This window comes from Cygnus olor, chromosome 6, assembly GCF_009769625.2.
Source record: "Cygnus olor isolate bCygOlo1 chromosome 6, bCygOlo1.pri.v2, whole genome shotgun sequence".
NCBI lineage: Eukaryota > Metazoa > Chordata > Aves > Anseriformes > Anatidae > Cygnus > Cygnus olor.
The window spans coordinates 25,548,032-25,572,457 of NC_049174.1; the positions used below are offsets into that span (position 1 = coordinate 25,548,032).

Sequence of the window (24,426 nt, forward strand, 5' to 3'; positions counted from 1 at the left end):
TGCTGCTTGGTGTGACCACCCAGGGCGCTCTGTCTGGCTCCACGACTTCGGTTGCTTTGTCTCAGTATCACAGCACGCATATGGTGTGAGATTATGCTCTGTCCTCAGGTGCCCGCCACGCTTACCCGAGGTAATCAAACCAAATGCAGGCGAGTGGCAGCTACAACAGAAAGTAACTTCCAGGCAGCTGTAGGTTTAGTGTAGGCCTTTACGATAAAATTTTCACCTCCAGTTTAAATCCAGCAAAGGAAAGAGTGTATGTAGACGCACACCTGTTGAAAGCAGAATGTTGACCTAAATGTTGTCTGTAGCCCATATCCCCAGCCTGCCTCTGTGACCTCCTATGTACACATGCATGCTCTTGGTGACGGCCTTAAATAAATACTGCTGGCTGCATGTGCAATAGGCAGGAGTGAGAAGTGCCTGGCTCCAGGATGTCCTCAGTAGAAAAATGGCAAACAATGGCAGTTAGCATCTGGGGGCGAGACTGGCCCATAAGTCGGGGTTCCTCTCTTTCCCCCAGCTGTGCCACTAACTTGCTGTAAAACCTTCCCAATCACTCAGGTGATTGAACCTCTGGAGGTTCAATTCTGCTTTGGAAAAGCAGGAACAACGATTCCTTTGAGCTGTGCCTCCATAGCAGTGATTGAGCTGGGCTGACAGGCACCAATGCAGTCTTCAGGGAGTGGCAGCGCTGAGGTTGCTCTAGTGAGCATTTTGTACTAGGGGAAGAATGGATCCTTAACATATTTAATTGATAATCTCTGGGTATGTATACCCCCACTTCTACATTAAATACTCTTAGTCATTTACTGTGTCTTTCCCTCTTTTGTTTATCTCTCATTCTCATCAACAGGAGCTTAATTTTAGACCATGATAAAACTTTTTAAGCATACTTTTACTGGATAAAGTCATTAAGAAATCTGCACACTTTTTTTTTTTTTAAATAGTGACCCCATTCTTGCTTTCTGAACTATCTTGCCTTTTTTTAAAAGGGAAGCAATAATGAATTTCCATATGGGCTATACCCTGTAAAAAGATTATCTCCATTTATTCTTTTTATAAAGTTTTCAGAAGGGAAGGCACTGTCCCAATGCACAGAAGCAATTTTTCTTTTCAATGGATCCTGTGACTCAAATCTAAACCTCTGCTCTCAAAGGAACACTTTTCAAATGTTTACTTACTGCTTGATTCCTGATAGGCAGTCTGGAAAAAAATCAGATGAGGTGTTGCTCCTGAAAGTTATACTGCTTTATATTGTTTGAAAGGCAGAGATTGAGCTGATTTGTCTAGCAGCTTGCCTTTTCTCAGCTGGGGGAAAGAGTTCCTTTGTAGCTCAGGCTATTATCAACAGTCCAGTAAAAGTGTTTTATATATATACATAAAAAACATACAACATTTATATAAAGCCTTTCATCTTGGTGGTTCCAAAGTAGTTGAAAATTTGTCAAATTCGTCAACTACTTTCCTCGAAAGTTATCTCTAACTTCAGCACAAAAACAGAGGTATTTCTGTGCTGGCTGAAACTATTTTTGCTACTAATAGCTTATTAAAGTAACCATCAGAGTTGTAACGCACAGATTACAAAATTTTGAAGTAAGAATTTTAGAAACTTTTTCCTAATCATGTAAGAGGATTTAATCAAACATGAAGCTGCTTTCTTGTTACAGTGAGGCTGGGGGTAGCTGGGGCACGAGGTGTGCTGAGCAGGAGAGGATCTGCACTGCATGTTTGTGGTGGGTAACTGGGGAAAAAAAAGATAGATAATACACTGCTGAAGACAGAACGAGGGTCATGGAAAGATCCTCTTTTGACAGATGCTTGGTGACAAATTCCTCTTCTGCAGCACAGCTGGAACAGATCGTTGTATATGGGTGAAAACTGCATGAACAAACAGGGATGCCTGTCCCACTCTGCTACCCCCTCACCCATCACGAGCTTGCCAGCAGTGTGCCAAGAGGGGATTTCTGCCTGGGGCTGGTGGTGCTCCTCACAGCCGTTTGCCCTTTACCTCACTGGTGACTCCATGACCTTCCTTGGCCCGTGCTTCCATATGAGACTTAAAACTGAGCAGCAATTGCCTCGCCTGGAAGGGCTCTGCCTTCACACGTCCCCCGTGCTCGCTCTGCCTCCGTAAGGCTTTGTCACAGGATCCTCTTGGCTGCTGAACCTTTTCCTTGTGCAAGTCGTTGGCTACCTCACGAGCAAATGTTGCAAGGTGACTAAGGGTTTCGTGATGGGATCCACGGCATAAGCGTGTTAATGGAGTCAAGTGCTATTTATTGGCTCCAGTGTATTTCACTGCGCCCTTGGCGCAGTTGTGCTTCCTGTATGAAACTTGGCTGGAGGAGTCAGAACTGCAAGACATCATCCCAAATTCCAGCTGGGATGTGTAACTTGGCTACATGACACTCTCCCCTCTTTGCCCCCCTTAGCCACTTCCCATGTTAAATAGTTTCTCAGGACTCCAAGGGGAAGGGGAGATAATCTCCAGGCAAATGATTCTGATAAGTAGGAAAAATGTGTAAATAAAATAGCCATGATTAATAGTAAGAAATTGTCACTTGTCTCACTTGCCTGGAAGTTGTGGCTTGCTGAAATGACAGCCCTTGTCTTGCTGTTGCGGGGTTGGGATGCAGAGAGTGAATGCTGGGGGTGGGATTTATTTGACACATATTTTCAAACTGGAAAAAAAAAAAGTGTGATTTATTTTCTTTTGCTGCAGCCTGCTCCCAATTTTCAGTTTACATTAATAGCTATGGGAACAGCAGTTCTTACTGCCATATACTTTAGCTATTAACACTGTGTCTGGTTTGACAGTGCATCTCTTAAATTTTTTTTATTCCCTTGTGATCATAAAATATGTATCAGCCTTCCTTTTTAATCTCCTTTGGCATGTCCAGCTAGTTAATGTGCATCTTTCCTCCTTTAGAATTTGATTCTTCTAGCGTCATATACTTAACTAGAAGAAACAAACTCTCCGCTAAAACTTCCTCTTGTTTGTTTGTTTCTTTTTATTTATTTATTTTTAATTGGGAACTTTTTTGAATTCATATTTAATGGAATTATTTCTCCAGGAGCCCCTAACAGCCTTCTCCCCGAACATTTGTTTCATTGATATTTTAATTGCTGTAATAATCAGCATTCAGAATAAGAGGTCTTTCCCCTAGCTCAGTAAATCCATACTGGCTGAGTAAAGCATGTCTGTGATTTATGTGCAGATAAACAGCTTTGGATCCTGTCCAATCACTTCATCAGTTTTAATTCGGCTGCCTAATCAGTAGCAAACAGGAGGGTTGGTTTTTTTTTTTTTGCTTTGTTTTGTTTTTTAGCAAGGTGGGGGTTGCTAATAGAGGGTTTGGCATAGTCCCCAGAATGGCACAGATACTCCCCATTTCTCATCATGTTAGTGTCAAAGTCAGCTCTAACTTTCTGAAAGAGCTTATAAGAAGGGATGAGATGCCAAGGCCTGCCTTTAGGCTTTTGGTGGTATCTAAGGAACCATGCAGATATGCAGTCTGAAAAACAAGTCTGCTCTTATCTCATGATTTATAAAGGACATCCTTTGGATGCCTGAGAAACGTGGAAAGGCTCATATGGAAGCAGATTTTATTTCCTGTGTGTGTTTAGGAGTTGATGCCTTCAAGATTAGTTTCACAGCAATTAGGTTACTGCTGTTGCCGTTTCCTAAAAGGCATGGTGACTTCAGTGCGGTCTGGGAGGCGGAGGTGCCTGAGGGGAGGCAGGGCAGCACCAGAGGGAGGAGGATCATCCTCCCGACCCTTCCCGGTTACATTGGGTAGGACAGCCAGACCCTGGCATCCCACTGGAATGAGCACCATCCTCTCTCCTCGTGTGTGCTGCTGGCCATGGCGTGGCAGGACGGGGACAAGGCACGGTGCTGCTCGCTGCTGCCATTTTCTTCTCCATTCCCGCCCTGCTGTGCCACAGGGTGGATGCTTAATGCTTGGTGGCGAACCACTGGGGTTTTGGGGACAAAAGCTGCACATGCAGCTCTACAAGAGAACAGCTCCTCCTGCAGCTCTGCAGCTGAATAAGGGCAGGGATGGTATGGCCCACTGCCACCTCTGCAACTCCATCCTACGGGGTGCCGTTACGTGTGGACTGTGTGCACTGTGCTGTAAAGGCCAGGGTGATCCAGATACATCCAGACTGAGGCTCTTCTAACTTAGGGCTCAGGACCAGAGTTCCTGACCTAATTTTTATCTACCTTAAGCTAAGCAACTGCCTATTAACGTTAAAACATTGGACCATTTACATTATTAGCTGTTGGTGCCATGTGTCCAGAGGTGAAGTGTTCCCTGATTTATAAGCAGCCTCTGAAGGATTACAGAGAACAACCCCGTTTTGCTCACCAGATCTAGGGCAAGCAATATCACCCACAATAATAAAGCTCACGTAAAAAGCTTAGCAAGATTTGAATAGCACACCGAGGCTGCGTGTCTCGGAGCCTTGTTGGTTATCCAGGCTGCCCTCCATTTCCATGGGTAACTGTGCCTGGCCAATTCCCTTACGCTGGGAGACTGCAGGAGATGTTAGATCGCTGTTCTTCTGGATCATTTTCTTCCTTCTTCATAGCAGCCCTTGCTGGTAAGCCAGCGGCAAGCTGGGGAAGCAGTGCTAGGCTGGGTGGCCACCACTGGGCCATTAGGAGACAGGTTCACTGGGAAGGAGAAGACATCAGTGTTGCTGCTGTATCCTGTTGGTGGTTTACATCATTGCCCAAATGAGATCCAACAGCTTTTTTTCCATTTCAGGTTAAACCCCCAACAGCTCCATGTTTCATCATTACCAAGACCGTAAGGAAAATCCCAACCAGAGCTGTTAAGTTCAAATTTTTTTTTTTTTTTTGGCTCAGCCTTAATTTCCTGCACACACCCATAGCTGCAGGGCCTTTAAATAGAGCTTTGAATCATGAAATTTGGAGAATTAGGCTGGGCTGGAGGGAAGGGCAGTAGTCTGGGTTAGAGGCAGTTTGGGATCGGTTCGCAGTGCAGATGTGCGTGTCCCGAGGGACCTTGGGCGAGGTGTTTAATCCATCTGCCGTGCTGGGTTTTGTCGGTCTGCAAAAGGGCAACAACACCTCCCCGCCTTAAACTGGAGCGCGGATAAAACATGTTACGAGAGGGAAGAGATTCAGCTCCTGTGGTGGCTCTGGCACAGCTCCACCTCCACTGCCGCAGCGCGTGAAGGTTTTCGGGGATGGCTGTGAGCGGTGTTGGGCCCATCTCCTGCAGGGCCAGGGGAAGGCAGTGTGCTGGTATGGCCTGGGGACAAAATGGTGGCCGCGGCCCTGAGGTGAGGCTGAGGCCCGGCTCGGATGGGGCTTCTTCGGTCTGGATACAGCAACCCAGGCTCCTCAGCTGGGCAGTTTGCTCCTTCAATGTGGGGATGCCCTGCTTTTGGCTGACACAGCGTGGATTCAGAGAGGGAAGTTTGGTCTTGTCTCCTGCTATTTATCTTATCCTACTTCTCAATTGATGACAGCACTATGGAGGGGCTTCCAGGCTTGGCTGAACACAGTCGACAGGTCTGGTTCTTTTAACCCGAGCAGGAGCTGTGAGCACCCTGTTCCTGTTAAAATTAACGTGAAATGAACTTCCAGAGTCCCGAAAGATTAAGACAATCCCGTCTATCGACTGCTTTAATGGAGAGATAGGAATGGCTTCATGCTGTAACCTGAGAGGGAATTCAAACATCTGACAAGTAATTTCAGGAGAATGCTCAGTTTCTTGCAGATCAAAGGTGAGTTTAGGGAATCCTCTATTCTCTGGCCAGAAGGGAGCTGTTATGTTTAGAATTTGGCAGTTTGCAGCCCAAAAATCCTGCTGGTGATAAAACCCAAGAGTTTCTGCTGTCCAGTGGCTTATGTTTTAGAAGAAACTGCCAGTCCTGTGGGTTTGAGTTCACAGATGCATCTTATTTTCTTACAGCCTGGTATTTTGGGCTCTGATCTGCCACCTGGGGTATCACCAAAAAAAGCATCTCCACTGTTGTCATTTTAGAGTAAGAGAAAACTGGTAATGAGGGCTGAGTCCTTTCGTGAGGTGATCTGTCATCCCTGGCATTCCCGTGGGTTTCCCACCTTCAGGATTCATCCTTGGCAGAAACTGTGGAAACTTTCCCATCTTCAGCCCTTTCCTGTGATTGCTTCCACAGGGAAAGACCAACAGGAGAGGGAAGGAAATAGATAAGGGTGCATACATGTGTCACAGTCTTAAAATGTTTCAAGAAGGGACTGTGGGAGCATTTTCTGGACTAGAAAAATGTGATGAATGAGACTTCTTGTAGAAAACAATTGCTGCAGTCCTCTTGGTGAACTGGGTGACTGGTTCCTCTGTTACTGCACTTTTCAGATGTTGCTACAATTATGATTTTTCCTTTTCTTTTTCTTCCTTTTTGCAAGAGTCACACTACGTAGAAACCATTGTTCAAGTGCGATTTACCAGGGTGGTGACAGGTCTGCCTATGGCCTGTCCCTGAGCGTGACACCTTAGCCCCAGGAGTCCTCTGGTATGATACAAGGTTTTGGCACATCAGATTTTAGTTTCCCTGGAAAAACCATTTTGTCTTTTTAGAGCCTCCACTCCTTGTCTGTGATGTAGAGCTAATAGCATGTGCTCCTTCTCAGGAGCACACTGAGGATAAACCCATCTGGTTTGTGAATGCTCAGACGTTGCTGTGATGGAAGCCATGTAAATAACTAGATAAATTATTTCAGTGAGATCGGCTGTCGAGCATAATAGGTAGCAGGGTCAGAGTCTATTCACAGTGAATCATTTCTTACTGGCTGAGTGGGATCTGTGCTCACAAGCCATTGTGCAGAAACGTCCTCTGATTTTTGCTGTCTCTGTCTTTTCCCTGCCTACATGTTCAGCTCCTTGATCTCTTGCCTGGAAGTTCCAGGGAGCAGGGACAGCTGCGTCCAAGGGCTGCACAGAGCTTAGCACCAAGAGTTCAGGCACAGGGTAAGCTTTGGGGCGCTGCCATAATGCTGAGCTAAAAGATCTCTTATTAGAGAACAATCTAGACTTTAGCATACTTTGATATAATTTTTGCCTCTTTACTTTCATTGGGTTAAGATGGAATTGAGGGTTTTGGACCAGACAGATGGGTGGAAATAATGAAGATAACCTCTGAGATGTGAGTTTCTTGAGCAGATTTGTTCATTTTGTGCTTTGCTGTGGGATCAGCACCCTCAATGTTTCAAAGAGCAGGGATGTTGCTCACAGCTAGCATGCTCGCTGTCTGCCCTGCCAGGCTTGCTGTGAGACCTGGGGCAAAACGTGTAGGCAGCATTCACACCTCTTCATCTGGCTGCAGCTCATGGATTGACTTGAATGGTTTAAATAGGTCTTTACTAATCTGGATCTCTGACTACATTGGTGAGTAGTTCTGCTGACAGAACGAAGCATGCAATAAGCTCAGGCAGGGGTGAGTGATAAGGCGAGGAGATGAGTGGTGGAGACAGTAATCTCCCCACGCAGAACGCTGCAGTGGGGAAGAAGGTGTGTGCTCACAGCCTGCATTTCTCACTGGTGCATTTTCCCCTTGGAAACTGGGACAAGAGGATTCCTTGGCTCTCCTGGGAGGATGAAGTGGTCAGTAGTGTGCAGGCAGGGCTGCACAGTTTGTAAGTTAGATTGAATGTATTGAAATATTAATTGTTTTTACAAACATTTGCTGCTAGCAAATCTGTAGGTTCAGATTTTTGCAGAAAGCAAACATGAAGAAAGAGGATTGCAGCTGAAGCAAGTTTTGAAACAAACTTCAGATGAGCATTAAGGAAAATTTTTACGTTGCTCTGTGGTTAAATTTAAATAATATGTTTGTTACATTTTGTTTCTAAAATAATGTCAAAATTTGAAATTAAATTCTCTTCCCCATCAGAAGACATAATTAGAAATATCCATTGAAGACTTGTTTTCTGATGTTTCCACAGGTTACTAAGGATTTCCCCTGGTGCGTGACTTCGAATATGATACTTCAGTAATGCAGAGGCTGTAAGTATATAATATGATGTTTGCAACCCTTCTTTAACAGCTGTGTTTACACTGTATCTAGATCTTTGATAAACTTTGCTAGACTCTACCTTGCAATGAGCTTGCAAGGAAGTGGCTGGAAGAGGACATGGTTCTAAAATGGACAGTGCCATTTTAGACACTTTGCTTTATGAGCTTAATGTTGTCTTGCTCAAGAATTCCTGTAACGGTTGTTTAATCTGCAGGAAGAAAGCCCAAGACATCTGTCTGTACTGCTGGAAATGCCACAAGTAGACAAAAATAAAAATACCTCATTAGAGTAGATGAGCAGTGAATAAAATGCAATGATACGTTACCAAAAGCTGGCATGGAGTTTGTTCCCAGGCACAGAACAAAGGCCAAGAACCTTATTTTGCTTGTGATAGCACTAATTAAAAAGGCCTATTAGAAGCTGAATGAATGAAATGGAGGCTGCTGCCCTGATCATGTATTTGTTGGCCATCAGTCACCTGGTGTCAGAGTTGGGTGTCTGAGGAGTCTTATCACAGGGGGAAGCTTTTGTGCAATTCCTGGATTGAATTCCTGGATGTGTGAAAAAGATGCAATTTCTGTCTCTTCCTCAACTGTTCCCATATTGTCCTTGGGTGAATTAGTGAGCTGTGAATTTTGGTAGCGCTTTCCTGAATCCTGCATTGTTTTTCCTAATCAGTTCTCTCAGATCTGCTCAATCTTCATTTAATTCAGTCAGCTACTCAACATCCAAACCATTTGTAATAAAGAGAGTGCTAATTTTTCCTTTTATTTCAATTGTAGTTGATGGCTTTCGGCAGGTGTTATCATATAACTCAATCACCAGCCACCGGAATTTGTAATTTAATCAATAAAGGAGGCCGTTTTTCTCAAGTAGATCAAAAGAGAAAGAGCTCAAGGAAAATGCTCAGTAAAAGGAGAGTGAAGAACAAAACAAAGTGATAGGAACTGTGGTTTGCACTTAATAGATTCACACCCTGGTGGCTATATCTGCCTGGCAAGCAGCAAGCAAAACAAATACCACTATTTTAGAACTAATGAGTGTAATGATTGTACCTATGCACTCATCTTGCAAAACCTAGAGGGAAAATCGTAGATGTAACTTACACTGCTAAGGCAAGTACCTTGAACCAACTCCACCAGGCTGAATGGTGTTAGCAGCTCTCTGCATGAGCATTAGTGTTTGCACGAGGAGCTTCTTTATATCAAGGGATACACCAGGAAATGAAACTCTGTGCTGTGCCAGATCCTCCAGGCTTTCTGTTCACACCCCTTTGTGTCATTGTGGTTGCTTGGGCAGAGGAGGGCATAGCTGTGGCAACAAGCCACTCTTGATGTACTCACTGAATGGCGCAGAGCTTTGAAGCACAGGGATCTACCTGGCCACAATAAAAGGTGGCTGTGGCTCTGTGTACCTGCTCTGTCTCCTCCCTCTGTCTTTGCTTCCACTGCTTCCGCTACCCCAAAGGAGCGGGTGGTACTGTCAGGATGAGGGGATGGATGTTCATTACCAGCAATGAGAGCTCTCTTGGTTTCACAACGAGGCCCATTTAAGAAGTGCGGTGTCCAGAAGAGTGTCTCTGCCAGTTCTGCTGCAGACCTGAATTTTCTCCCAAACAGGAAGGTTTATTTTGCTCAGCCTCTGGAATGCAACGTGCCCTTTTCACACTGTCAAGAAGCTTTGCATGAGGCCTGGGAAAGCACCTGTGCTGGGTCACAGCTGGGAACCTGTCCTTGGCTCCTTGAGGAGCCAAGTTTCGGAGGGAGATTGCCTGGACGGGTCTCTAATATCAGGCCTCTGAAAAGTCGCCCATGGTTTTGCTGATAAATAGCTGCTAAGTATTATGGTCTCTGCTTGGCAAGGTCTGCAGAGCTGAAGATGAAACGTATCAAAATTATTCATCCGGAACATGTTAAGGTTTAAAATTACACTAAATCATTTGGTCCTTAAGGGACATAAAAATGCTGATTTGTTTACGTCCCTCCCAAAGTTTCATTGCCAGCACTGTAGCCATGTTTACTGCAAAGGAAATGTTGAGTCAGCCATTGAAACATGCATCTTAGGGGATTTTAGAACATTTTTTATTTGAAGCAGACACATGAGTAAAGAAAGGCTTAAGAATACAACATTTGGGGGAATTTTTAACATGGTGTGTGGCATTTCTCTCAAAGATTTTAGTACTTCCCTCGAGTGCTACTCTAGATTGAATAAACAGGTATTTAGAGAGTCTTTGGGTGCTTATTTTCAACACGGGTTGCCAAACTTTTCCTGTGGTAGGCACTTAATTTCATAAGACAATAAGGCAATCAACTGATGAAGTCTACAGTGAGTAATCTTTAAAAAGACCACCAGACGCTCTAAAGCAGAAGCTATTGCTTAATTGCAGTAAGAGATTTGTCTCAGGGTTTGTTAAGAGTTGAACATCATGAATTGAAGAATTCCTGGGCAAGTGTGGCAATGAAGGGGCTTGGTTCTCATTTCTCAGCAACTCAGCCTTGTTGCAGCCTGCTGAATTCAAGTCCTGCTCCTGTTCTCTGCAGCTGTAGCAGAAGGAAAAGTTTTGGACAAGAAGAGAGTGAAGTGTGCCAATCAGGCAGCTACAAAATTTATAAAACTGCAACTGGCCAACTTCTGACAAATTACACTCTCTGCCCTTGGAAACTATCAAAGAAACCTGATGTTGACTAATACGAGCAATATTGTAAATTATATTGGTCTATCCTTTTTCATAAGCCTATGTTTAAGTCTATTCCCCAACCTTTCAGCAGTGCCAAAAGATTACCAAACATGCACCATATGATTGCTTATGATTCCTCCTTCCTTCTGGTGCCCACCAAATAATGTCATCAAAGTCAGTGCAGCTCTGCCTGCTGTGTTTGGCCAAATATGAGAGCAGAATTTCTCCCACTGAGTGGCTTAATGTGCTGTATTTGAAGACTGACTTTTTGGAGCAACCAGACTTTGGCTGGCCAAAGCAATCAGTGTTTTGCCGACCCAGGCAGCCTAGGGAACCCAACTGTAAGAAGTGAAAAGCTTCTGATGAGGACTGAGGATGAAAGCTTTTCTCAGGATTGATTTGGCACTCAAGAGCTCAGTACTTTGCTGAATTGGAGCATCCTCAGAAATGAGCCATGGCACACGCAGACTGCCTCTCTGTCCTTGCCACAACACGGACTTCCTTTTCACCTGAAAAAAAAAAAAAAAGAGAAAATAAGTAATACAGCTTTCAGTGGTATTTTGCACAAATCTTTTCTGCAGAGCAGAATATTCGAGGGGTGGGAATCATGCATGTGCATAGTATATTCAAAATTGTTTACATATATAGTCTTTAATATTTTTCCCCAAATATCCCTTGCTTTTAAAGCGCTAAAACATTTTGAAATCCTTGGCTTGTTTTATTTCTGTCTTGTTCCCAGCACCAAACCACCCATTGCAGTGATTCCACACAGATGAGGCATTTGGAAAAAAAAAGGATGATTAGGCACTTTTAGCTCATCTCTTAAAGGACATTGAGTTTTGCTTCCCCTGTTTTTTGAATTCAACAGGGTGCAGAAGGATGGGGTGTCATTTAGCTATTAAAGATTTTTGTTTTCCCGATCATTGTGAAGTAGCATCATTACCACAGGCAAATTACCATGCCTCACTGTGCTGTGTCCATGGCACATTAGAGGCCCTTTCCCGTTGGTAAAGCTGGGTCTATTCTTCTGTAAAACGAGGGGCCCATTGGCAGTTCTTTGGCAAGTTAGACAGAGGGACTATTTAATGAGAAGGAGAGTGGTCTAATAAGGGGGAAGAAATTGAACGTGACAAGTGCAGGGAGAGATAGCAGGAGGCTGATTTATAAATCACTGCGTAATTGGGCCAAAACAGTTATCGGTTTTCACAGGGGTGGGGAAAAAGGAGGCTGCAGTTTTGGGGTAAATGAGCAACGTGATTTTTCCAAAGTGCATTTTAGAAAAGTCAAGCGCTCCGTTCCATTTCTCTTCTGCGCAGTAAGTGCCGTGCTTTCAAACTAATGGAAACTGGTTTGCATTGCTTAATTTTCTTCTTCGAAATGCTGTATTGGTTTTTGGTGCAGGAATTGGACTTCTGCTTGAATATGTCTGGATTTTACAAATAGGTTTTAGTTTAATAAGATGAAACCAATTAACCAGAAAAGTCATTGCCCGTGGATTTTACAAGTGCATAAAAATATATTGCTTTTTCTTGAAACATTTCATCACCCTTTTAAATGTTCCCCTTTCTTCCCTTTGCCACTGGTGGCAAAGCACTGGGCTGAATTTATCCCCTCGTGCCTTTTCCTGAAGACGTCGGTCTCTGGCCCCAGCCGTGCCTGTGTGGCGATGGGGGCTGTGTGTGTGCACACGCATCTGTTTATTTCTGTCTCACTTTGCCCCTGCTGCCGTTCGGTGCAGTTCACTTGTGGCCTGAGGAAAAACAGAGCACGCAAGCTATAAAAAGGTGTTCTTAAAAGGTTGCTTAAAGTGGCACAGGACCCAAGGGCTAATGAGCAATCTCTCAAAACCAGGTGTTAATGCAACCGCTGAAGCTTGTGGAGCAGCAGAGGTGCTGAGGAAGGCGATAGCACCTGGGTGTTATCCCACTGCATCCCTGGGAGAGGAAACATCTCCTGAAACCCCCCAGTGGCCCCTCATCGTGCTGGCTTTGCCTTGTGAGTGAGGGTGGGGACAGGGGCATGCCGTCCCATGATGGCGCGGAGGTCTGTGGAAATGAGGTCTGGTCTCTGCCTGCCTTTGTCTGAGCGGTATTGCTCGTTTAATTACCTCTCAGGATGTTTTACCTCCGTCCTAAGTAATTGAATTGGAGGGAATTTGGCATGAGGCCCCCCCAGCCTCCTGTACCCCTCCATTTGCATCAACTCTGCCTTGGGAGCACTGGGTGACCACAGGACACGGGCGCACACGGAGGAGTTACAGGTTTTCTCTTTCCATTACCTCACCCTCCCCGTTGCCTCCCAGCCTTGCCTTCTGCTGAAATTGCAAAGGATATTAACTTCTGTGAGCTCGCGGGGTGTAACCAGGCCGGCAGCGCCTGGGGATGACATGGTTTTCCCTGCTCCCGTTGGCACTGTGTAAGTGGAGGCACGAAGGGTCTGCTTTAGCCCCTCATAACTTTGCTAGTTTGCTTTAGTTACCAGACCATACAGTGACTAAAGCGTGGCACTTTGGGGTAAAAAAGGGTGTCTGTCCATGTGGCGTATGACACATACAGTTAGCTCTTGCAAACAGGCATCTCCGCTCACACAAGCTTTGCCCAATCCTTCAAGAAAACATCTGTATCATCTGGAAGAACAACAAACACTCATTTTTGGTAATGTGAGCGGCTTTAATTCTCGTCTTCCGCAAGCAGTGGGAGCAGCCTTCAGGGCAGTGCCCTTTTTGCATCCCCGCTTGCATTTAGCAGCGGTTCTCACATTTTAAAAATAAGCGTGGGCACTTTACCAGCAGCCTGACATCGTTATTAATGCTGTGTGTATTTACTGTATAACTGACGGTCGAGCTGAAGGAAATGATTAAGTGGACGATTTTAAAGGAGATACCCCTTCCAGTGGAGTGTGAACTTGCACACAGACCAAACAGTTGCTTCAAGCCCCTCTGGATTTGTGAGAATCTCTTGATCAGCCACACCGAGCTGGGAGTGATGCTTCCCTTTCCAAAAACCCAGACAGCCCAGCACCTCCTTCCAGGAGCTGCTGTGGGAGCAGCATCTGCTGGGCTACGTCCAAGCTCTTCCACCCTGATTTCATTCTCACTTTTTCGGCCTTTGTTGAATCCCTAGGCCGTCCCTCATATTAAAATGACCTTATTCTTTCATTTAAACCTCCTCCCGTCCAAACAAGTGGTACCGACACCAAATAACTGCTTCGTGGTATCCAGTTTTGTCCTGCATTTGTTTTAAAGCTTCCCAGGAACCCTTGGCTACTTCGCGCAAACTGTTAACTTGAGGGCAATAATTTTGTCTGGGTTTTGTCACAGAAATTCAATTAAGGAGGATTATGAACACAGTTGTAGGCCTGTTTCATTTACAGTTGCAAATGAAACCCAGGCCACACACTGATCGTTTATATAGGAACGGAGATGCTGTGTAGCTTGGAGTGGCTGGAGTCAGAGTTACCTGCACGTTCCTTTGTGCAGCTTCACTTATTGCAGAGCGGAGGGGAGGGAGGCTTGCAAAATGAATAAAGAAGTGACAGAAAGGCGGGGAAGAAATCACCAAGGGGAAGGCTGCCCCCGCTGCGTTTCCCTAGGAGGCATGCTTCCCATCTACACATAATAAACTCCATGGGGAATTTCTCCCTCCTTAGAAATCATATCCCGAAGGGTAAGAGGGAGTAGTCCTTTATTTATTTATTTATGGCTAACAAAGAGCAATATTCCGTTCTCCTGGCCTTGGTTTGGCTCCAAGTCCCAGAGCCACTGGGGGCAAGGCATACGGTTTCACTTTTTTCAGTTATTTCTGGGTCATGCAAGCCAAGATTTTTATACTTTTTTTTAGCTTTTTGAGTTTTTCTGCAAGCAGCTGAATTCCCCAGGTGGGAAAAGGGAGAGGAGCTGGGAGGGAGGAGAGGACATTTACTAGATTGGAGCCTGGCTGCTGGTGGAAGCGGCATGTTTGTGGGTAATGAAAAAGAAGGGATTTTGTTTATTTTGTGGGATGCCTTTTTTAGTTATGAAGGGCAAAACAAAGGCACAACATCTTTTGATGTCCTCTGATGAAATGTCGGTATTTGTAAAGGAGCAATATATCTGAGCTTTGCCTTGTAACAAGAAACTTGGGAATTGCTTTGCACCGCTCAGGAGATGGGTGAAGGGCACGGCACATGGTCATCTCCTCCTTACACGGGCTTCATCCCACAGCTTTGGGTTCTGCCCTCTAACCCTCTGGCAGGACCCCCCCGATTTCCCTGGGGCGCTATGCCTGAAGACGCTGCGGATGTGGCCTCCTGTACGAAGAGGGCTCAGCTCTTAGCTGCTACGTTTTATTCGTAAGGAGTTATCACCGCTTCGCAGGTGGGGAAAAGAAGTGCCCGAGGGTGGAAACGCAGCCCCAGCTGAGTCAAGAACAGGAGCAGCCAAGTCGCGGTTCCCCACCCTGACTACCCGAGCTCCCGTTATCCCCTGCTAGTGAGCACCAGAGTGCCTGCCAAGCGGCCGTGCATCGCGCCTTTCATTAAAGCTCTCCTCAAGTACACTCTATTTAACAACTCCTTTTCCTCTCGTTTCTTGCTTTCTTCCTGATCCTGCAATTCCAGGAAGGGTTTTACTGTCCTTACTGTGGTTTCAACTATGTGCCCAAGAGGCTTACTGGATTCTTCCCCAGATCAGGGGAAATAAGCTCTTTTGTTTCTAGCTTTAGATCAGATACTGTTTCCATCCACACACCTCCCTCTATACAGCCTTGACACTGTTGAAGTCTGAAAGAGAAGCAGGCAGCTTATTAACTCTCAAAATCTTCAGCAAAATTCACTGGAGGTGGTGCAGTGAAGTGTGAATAACATCTACCTTTGCTCCAAAGCCAGGGCAGTTCATCCCAAGGCGAGGGGCTGGTAGAGCTCGTTGTACTTCTCAGCTGTTTGGTGTCAGACCAAACTGGTGTGAGCTGGTGCTGAGAGAACCGGCTTCATCAGCACCGCATTCGTCCTGGCAACACCTGGACGAAAAAAAGGAGAGGCCTCGTATAAAGGGTGATCTGCAAGTCTCTTGCCTGTGTGGGAACCTCTGCTGAGGGACTTAGGATGATTTAATTCAGTGCCTGCAGCAGCTCTCAGTCCAGCTGGACGTGACTTTGGAGCAGGTATCACAACCAGACGGATTTGAGGTTCAATAGCCTTGCAAAAGTCAGTCTGTTCACACTGCCACACAGACACTAGGGAAGAAAAAGGACAAGGATCAGAATTTTGCATAACTATAAGATTACTTTTTTACTGCTGAGCTGGACGATCTATCGTAACGCAGTTTTATTGTGTAGCCAGTGAGGGGCCTTATCTGAGGGGCGTTCACACAGGCGACAGGAGCCGACCTTTGGCAGTGCTGCTCTCAGCCCGCTGACGTACCAAGTGCCTCGCTGCCTAGCCTAGCCCAGCTTGCAGGTGAATAAAGTAGGGTGAGATGAATCTCAGCCTACGTGTCAATCACATGTTTTATATTTGGTAAAGCATATAAAAATAGTCCTTCCTTAGCATCTTTCAATCTGTAGGTAGTAGAGCTAGATCCTTAGCCAGCATAAATGAGCTGAACTTGAGTGCTGAAGAGCCGATTTTGATGGAATAACTTCTGCTTTGCTCCAGTTCAAAGGGAATCGAATCTCTGTGGAGTTCTTGGGGGGTTGTTCCAATAGTACCCCTAAACCTCGTACCAAAACCCCAGCCAAGGGACAGAAAGAGAGGCTGTGTCAGGTAGGCATGATGTGATATGATGCCTCCTGTTTTGCATAAATTGATTTAGATTCATGACATCTGGCAGCATTGCCCTCTCAAAGTGTAGTGGAGAAATAATCCATTCAAGTCTGCTCTGATGGAGAGTGAAATGTTGTTCACGAGCCTAGTTTAAAAATCGTATCTGAGGCTTTCCCTCCCATGGCTGCTGACTGCTTTAGCACAAACAATGCACACACGCAGTAGCCATTTCGGCAGTTTCCCTGGAACTTGCTGTACATTTTTAATTAATTCCTTTTTTTTTTTTTTAATTGAAACAAGCTTTGTTTTGTTTACACAGAAGAAAAAATGTGTAGCTGAATCATAAAGCCAGATAAAGTATAGTAAGCATGTGTTGGACTGAGGTCCTTTTCAGACAAATAATGACTTTATCTGCTTATAATGGAAGAATTGAAAGAGATGTGGGAAAGAAAGACTGAAACACACTCGGGAGCTTGTATTTCAGTAATGACGAGGAGGCTGACCGTTAATATGGGAATTAATAACCCTCCAAAGCCACCTCATTTGAGCAGCTGCTGTAGGAACTGGCAGTGCAGAATGCACACACTAATTCTCTTTCAGATCAGCTAAAATTAAATGTTTGTTACAGCTTTATGTACGTTCGCTCTCAGCAGGAGCCGTTTTCCTTCCCTTCAGGCAAGCTCAGAAGAGGAAGAACATTTAACAGCCTCGATCCACCCAGTCTGCGTGCCATATGTATGTGCCGCTGAGCCACGCCGGGCTTGTCAGTGCTGACTGTCCCTGAAAGGTGGAATCAGGGTGGTTGCTAGCAGTTGGTGTCATTACAGGCGCTGGAGCAAATATGCTAATGTTGATCAGAAGGGGAAGGTTGGAAATTGTAAGTAAACAGGGAAGATCCATCATGCATTTTCACAGATGATAAAAGGCTGACGGTGGCAGTCTGCTTATCAAATAACTAGACTTACTGAAATAGTCTGTCTTCTCATTAAATTGTTTGCTTTTTATGTTTTCATTTTATTTCATCTGAAGGTGTCTGTTGTGGTTTTTTTGTTGTTGTTGTTTTTGTTTTTTTTTCTTCCCAAACCTGCTATTACTGCCATGGCAAACTGGCTAATTTAGATCATTTCTTCTGTTAATGCTTAAAAGCCGCGCGGAGTGCAGTGTTCTGCTGGCTGATGGAGGGGGACCTCAGCACAAAGCCAACCCCTGTCGTGAAATCTGAGCTTCCTGGAAAATAAATTATAAAATCAATGTAATAATTATAAGTTTGTTCCTTGCAAGATGATACTGCTCGTGGAAGTGTGACTACACATTTCCTTTAGCATAAGCCTGGTGCCGTCAGCTATGCGCAGAGAACGGGGTAGGGTCGATCATTTCTAATCACCAGAGAGAAATAAAATGCAGAAACAAAAATGTTGCTAGCATGATATGACATCCCTGTGCTGAAGGGACCATTCCTTTCATGGCTCAGCGAGGCACCGTGTTCTGTGTTTTTGTTCCCAGGGGAACAAGCTGCTGCTTTCCTCCTCTTCTGAAAAAGTTGGGAAGACAAGAAGCAAAATATTAATAATTGAAAATGCAAGTTGCAGTAATGCCATTTGCATAAGGAATTTGTCTTGACCCATGGAGAATATCCACTGCTAGCTGGAGAACAGATCACCAGAGGAACTGTGGGAGCCTGATGGATCCAGAAGGCTACCTGGCATTAAGCATATTTCTTAAATGAATCTTAATGTGGCTCCCTGGGCTGGCGTTCTCTGTTTGTAGCTTGCCCTTTTTCCTGGTGGGCCTGAGATGCTCTCGAGAGGCTTGGCTCCTCCAGCAGTAACTAGACTTTAGCATGGAGGGAGAGCTTTTTATCACAGGACGCAGGGACAAATCCTTCCTCCTGCAGCATTTGCTTTCAGGTTTAGCAGTCCCAGTGACCTTCACTGAGCAAGTCCTTCCCCAAATGCAGTTTAAAAGTAAGCTGCACAGAGTTCACTCATCTGCTGCAGCAGGGGTCGAGTTGGCTCTACTGAGATTTTAGCTTACAGTTTCAGAAACTATGGTGTTTTTTTGTTTGTTTGTTTTTGGGGGGGTTGTTTGTTAAGCCAGATGCTTATGCTGCAGAACCATACTTCCTTGCTGTTTTGAATGCTGGTGATACTGAAATATTACTCATAAAGTGCACACTGTTACGATTCCTGACTTTAACTCTTAGCATATTTATAGGCCTCATTTCCATTTTTTGTGGTCTCATTAACAGAACAGCAATAATAAATTGAAATGTTAATGGGGGATCATTTCACCAACAGCAGAAGGTATTAACGAACTTGGTAAGATATTTGAAAGGAAAATAACTTTTTAGTAGTGTAATTTTTTTAACCATAGCCCCGATTGTCTCCTTCCAAACATGTGTAATTGTGGCAGTTTTGACATTATTAAAGTCATTTCATGTGGGCTTTTTAAAGATCAGCTTCCTGGATGTCTTGCACAGTAGATGGACCGTCGGCAGGAAATCCAGTAGGGGCAGCCGTTCTCAAAGTAGAACCATGAGCAGACTTAGCTGCAGTCACGAAGGTAGCGATAGAAACCCAGCAAGAACCTTACGTCCATGTGAGTTAATAACCTTCGTTAACACAGCGCGAAAGAGTGGTCCTCCTTATAGGAAGTGGGCCACTCACATCCTGTTACGAAGTGCTCGGAGACAATGTTCAGGTATGATCTCGTGTAGGAGTTAAATTCCACAACAGACAAGGAATTGTACCTTACAGGCACAGATTTGTGGAGGGACTCTGAGAAGTCTCTTAACTGCCCTGTATCTCACTTTTCCCACTGGTAAATTGGAGTACTGTTATTTAATGTAATGTAGGAGGGTTTTCAGGCTTGCTCAGGTAATAGCCATGAAGAGTTTAGTATCTTCTGAGGGGGAAATGTGGCACTGTCCATGGCCTTTCCCAGAGCTATGCCTTGTTGTAGACCCGTGTTAGAGTTATTTACAGCTATAAGGACATTGCTATGTACATGTTTAAAAGCTGAAAGCTAAAATTTGTAACAACAACAACAAAAATTGCTGAAAATTTGTGTTCTGTCCCCTTGTTCAAGTCTTTTGCTGCTTAAATCTAGAGGGTTTGTTACCAATGGGTTTTCATCTCTCTGAGAACATCCACGAAGGCTTTATAGATTTTGCTTACCTAGAAAGACAGTAGAAGCTTAGAAGTGGGTTGGCAACTTTTTGCCCGCCCCTCTCTCTCTTTTTGTTAAACAAAGGTTAAAAGGTACTAGAGTGGGTTAAGAATTATGTTTGAACTGGTTGTTTCCCATGAGAGAAGAGAGATTGACATTTAAACGTGTCATTCAAGCTAATCATAATCAGGAGCCTACTGACCTAGAAACTTCATGTACTCTTGTGAGTACAAGTATGTGCAGTTCTTTGAGAAAATGGAAAAACTGTAATTTTCAAAGGAGAGGCAGGATTGGTCTACTTCTCTCTTCCTTTGTAGATGTCATTCATTAGAAAATGACTTCTGTGCAGTCATTGTCTTGCTTCCACGCAGGGAAACTGCACAAGCATGAGCCCACTGAGCAAAGCACAGGATAAGCAAGTACCTATGGAAGTAAGAAGAAAAATGTCAGTGCAGGGACACTTGAAGCAGTCAAAAAAATAGGAAAAAAAGAGTATATCTAATCTTATTAGTAAATACTCAGAAAACTAACTTTCTAGTATTTTATATATATATATATATTTTTTCTTGACTAGGCTTGATCCAAAACTTAACAAAACGAGTGGGAGACTTTCCACTGACGAGCCAGAGTTTCGGGCAGGGACACCTGGTCTCTGTCTCACGGCAACACACTGCTAAGTGCCTCGGGCAGATAAAGATATTTTCAACAGCCAAGGCACTGGCAAAGCAAATTTAATCTGCTCTGGCAGTAATGACTCTTCCACAGGAAGAGGGGTAAACAGTTGCTTTGAGCAATATGACGTGGATATGGATGTGGGTATCACACAAGCACGTGGCAAGGGGTTATGTGTAGAGTAAGGTGACATTTTTATACAGACAAGTGGTCTATATGCTTATTCCAATTTGCTGTGTCATCTTTTAAGAGTCTCACTCTTCAGCTTAAGTTCTATTAGATTTAATTTCCCCCGTTTTTATGTCATTTAAAGCTCTGTGCGTGCAGATTCGGTTCAGGGATGGAGGTGGAGCACAGCTGGTGGAGTGGGGGAGCAGGGAGGGAGCAGATCTTTCTAAAGCAGCTAAACTTGAAGCCAAAAAAGATACTGCATTTATAATGTTCCCATTCTTCTCAATACTTAACAAGAAAAATGATTGTGTGTGTGTGACGTGAATATTCAGCACAGAGCTTTGGTAGCTGACCGCTCTCTTTTCACAGCCATCCAACCGCACACACATTCCTGGGGGATTACCTCACTGCCAGGCTCCTCGAAGTGTGGGATACACTGAAGCCGACCAACTGCTAAGCTCCCTTCTGCTCGCTGTGGTGCTGATTTTAGGCAATGACCTTTTAAAGCACAAATCTAAGCCTTCATCTACCCCCAAAATGATTTTTATTTCATCCGCTAGCTAAATGGAAGAGATGCTGGGAGTGGAAACAGGGTAGAGTCAGTAGGTTACGTGTAGAAATTCCTCTCCAAGCTTTCCACTCTTTGGCTCTAAACACTCAACAACTTTCCAGCCAGGGAATGTTTGTCCCTTCCTTCTCTCTCTTTCTCTCTCTTTTTTTTTGTGTCCTTCCCTTGTTTTGCATATTCTGACACACTGTTTACTTCAGTCTGCGGCTCCCACTGCTTTGTCTGCTCTCTCTCCATCCCACAATTACACAAATAAATCACTGAGGAAAATTTGCATTTGATGGGAATTTTTAGGTGATATTAAGTTTTATGGGCAGATTATAGCTTACGCAAGTTGGCTTAATTAAAATGAATTTTCATTTGTGACACAGAAGTCTTATTCAGTGCAAGGCTTTTCTTTTCTTTCATCTTTTTTGCTATGAAACATGCCAGTGGATTTGAAAATGAGAAGATGACAGGTATCAGAAAGCATCATCTCCCTTGTATCAAAATACCTGCTTATGCCAAGCAGAGCAGATCAGCATCATCACAACCCGAACGGTTAATTTATTCCAGGAATTTTTGAAGAGTGGGACCGAATGCCAGGCGGCCAGAGCCCAAGGCCCACGTGTGTTGCAGCTCCATCTAGCTCGCTCTGTCGGTAACTTGTCTCCCTCTGGATGAGAGATGAAGTTTGGCAAAAGAATTTGGATCAGGTGGAAGTTGATGAAAAGCTTGTCCAGTGTTTCCATGCCCTGAAATGCTATAGCAATTGGAAGTGGCTTCCTTCCCCTTCCAGCCTTGCTGGATTTGCCTTTGGTGAGTGCAGGGTTTCTCTTGCTACTTGCTGCCCATCCTGGGAGGGGCAGACCCACAGCACTGATGTGTGGGGGGCTCGGTAGGAGTTCTGCCTTCTTGGCTATTGCTCTGAAGCAAGAATGGCAAGTTACAGTTTGAGATTGCCACACTGATAAATACAAAATAATGATAATAAAGCTGGTGCCGCTCCCCAACGTGCATGAGGCACCGATGAAAGTGCTAGTTTCAATTTATTTATTTTCAGGCTGAAGATTTCCACACTTGCACAGCTCCCTTCGCTGCCATTCTCCGTGCAAAGGGCCCGTGTGCCCCTGAGACTGATACCGCATCTGCTCCTCTGCAAAGACAAAGATAAACTGGTTCATGGTGCGTTGTTATTTCGCTTGCTCTTCAGCATCAGAACAAGCAATAAGAATGCATTTAAGATGTTAATGAAATTAATGAAAGCCAGATCTCGAAAACAGCTGAGATTGTTGACTGTCTCAGGCAGATTTGTACTTCATTTTAATTACAGATGAGCCAGTACCAAAACCCTGATTAGAATTGCTCCATATTTTGGATCCACATCTCTCAGCTTTGCAGTTTGGACTGGTTTCCAGTGTTTAATTTTCCTCCTGTTTTATTTTTCCTCCTGGTTTTACTCCAGGTGTTTTCATGTTTTCATTTTGTCTCAGAGAAAGACTGGCCTCAGAGAAGGACAGGCGACCTGCTGCCTCAAGTCCCGCCGGGACTTCAGAGGCATAGTTTGGTAGCAGGATGTGCTGATACATGCTGGGGGGATGAGGACTAGATTTTGCTTTGATAAACATTTCGGTGACGTCTATGCAGGCGGGTTGCTGCGCCTACTGGCGTTCTGGCAGCTCAGTAAAATAATATGAAAGTCCCCCAGAGGTTAAATGGCAAACATCTTTCTCTCTGGCCTGAAATGGCCGGGGTTCTTGACCAGTCCCCCAGCTGCAAATCTGATTTATGGTTTGTTACCATGCCTTCGCCTGTAACGCCAGAAGATCCCACCGGCGGTGCCGTGTTCTCAGCATGCACCTGTATCAATTTCATCTCAAAATTTATACTTTGATTAAAAAGGAAAGCCTCTTGGAGACAGTGTATTAATAATGAACAAATTCCTTTTTATATCTCCTGGATATACAGGAACCCCGAGCCTCCCCCTGGGGAGAGACGATGATCTGAACAGTCCAGTTAGAAACCTCAGAGGCAGGCAGCACCCGGGAAAGGCTGACTTATAGTCTGTGTTCTTTCATTGCTGTACTCGAGTCCCAGGAACAGCATTACTTTGGGCCATAGATATCATGCTCCGCACTTTTAGGGTATGTTGAGAAAAGCACCTGATCACAATGGCTTTAAAAACAGTGATAAAAGAGGGAGAGGAAAAAAATAATTTACATTAAATGCTACAGTGCTTCATTTACACAATATAATAAAAAGCAAATTTTGTGATTCAAGTAATGATTGCAGGTTATTAAACTAAGCCTTAAAGACTTTATAAATGAAAGGCTTTTAATAAGTGATGAACATGGGTGGTGATTTGCACGAAAATAGAGAGAATCTTTATTAGTTTGACACATTTGTTCTCTACCCACCCACTTCCCTGCTACTTTACTTGGTCCCTCACAAAAATGTGAGACAAAGCTTTAGCTGGGAAACTACATGGGAAAGCATCACCTTTGGTTACTGCCAGGGCCTTGAGAATATGGCATTTTGGGGAGGTTCCTGCTGGTCAGAGCAGGGGTTGCGGGGCGGCTAACGCAGGTGGGACTCAGCTCCTGGAGCCAAATCCCGTCACCAGATGGTTCCCGTTTCCGTGTGCGAGAGGTCTCCTGCAAGAAGGAGCAGAGGGCTCACCGAGACGTGGCGTTGCTCTCCCCAGACAGCCGTTCGGTTAGAAAATGGGCGTCGGGGCCACCGGGCAGAGCTGAGCTCTGCTTCCTGAGGGCCTGGCTGAGAGCACGTCGCCATCGGCGGCTGCCTCCTCACTGCCTTGGAGGATCTGGCCTGGGCGGTGCAGGAGCAAGCACCTCTGATGGTCATTTCACCGCTTGTGCATCTTGCCAGGGGTTACTTCTGGCTGTCCTCGGGCTGTGACGCCGAGCAGGGACTTGTGATCCGGCAGGGAGGTGGCAGAGCAGGGGCTGCTGTGCTGCTAGGCCCGAGCGGGCACCCAACCTTCACCCCTTAGGCCAGTAAGGGTGGCTGAGCTCTACCTCTTCAACTTGCCGCTTCCTTTGAGTGGAATGCTCTGCTCTATTTTTGCCTAAATTATTAAAGACTGATGAGGTTTCCAGCCTAGAGGTGGCTGCGTTTCAGTGATGGATGAGTTGATTCTTGTACAGATATAGTAGTCAAGGCACTTTTAAGCATCTTCGTCGTGAAAGGCACAATATAAATGTGAAATATTATTTTGTGCCATGCAGCTGCTCAAGTCTGAAATACGCATTATGTCTCGGTAATACAGACAGTACTTAAGACTGTTAAATTAAACTATTAAAGCCTATAGAAAAAACAGAGACGACAGAGTGCAAATTAAATCTGAATTATCGTTAACTTGCTGTGCCAGTAGTTTTCAAACACATTCATACTGACC

General features: G+C 44.7%; 1 protein-coding gene across 1 annotated transcript in view; it reads left to right on the forward strand.

Moving 5' to 3' along the window:
• The window catches only part of SEMA5B (semaphorin 5B), a 219,402-nt gene that overhangs the window by 23,773 nt on the left and 171,203 nt on the right, over positions 1–24,426 (forward strand). The window contains 1 exon segment of the mRNA XM_040561085.1: positions 7,964–8,024. The gene's annotated coding sequence lies outside the window, so the exon portion shown is untranslated.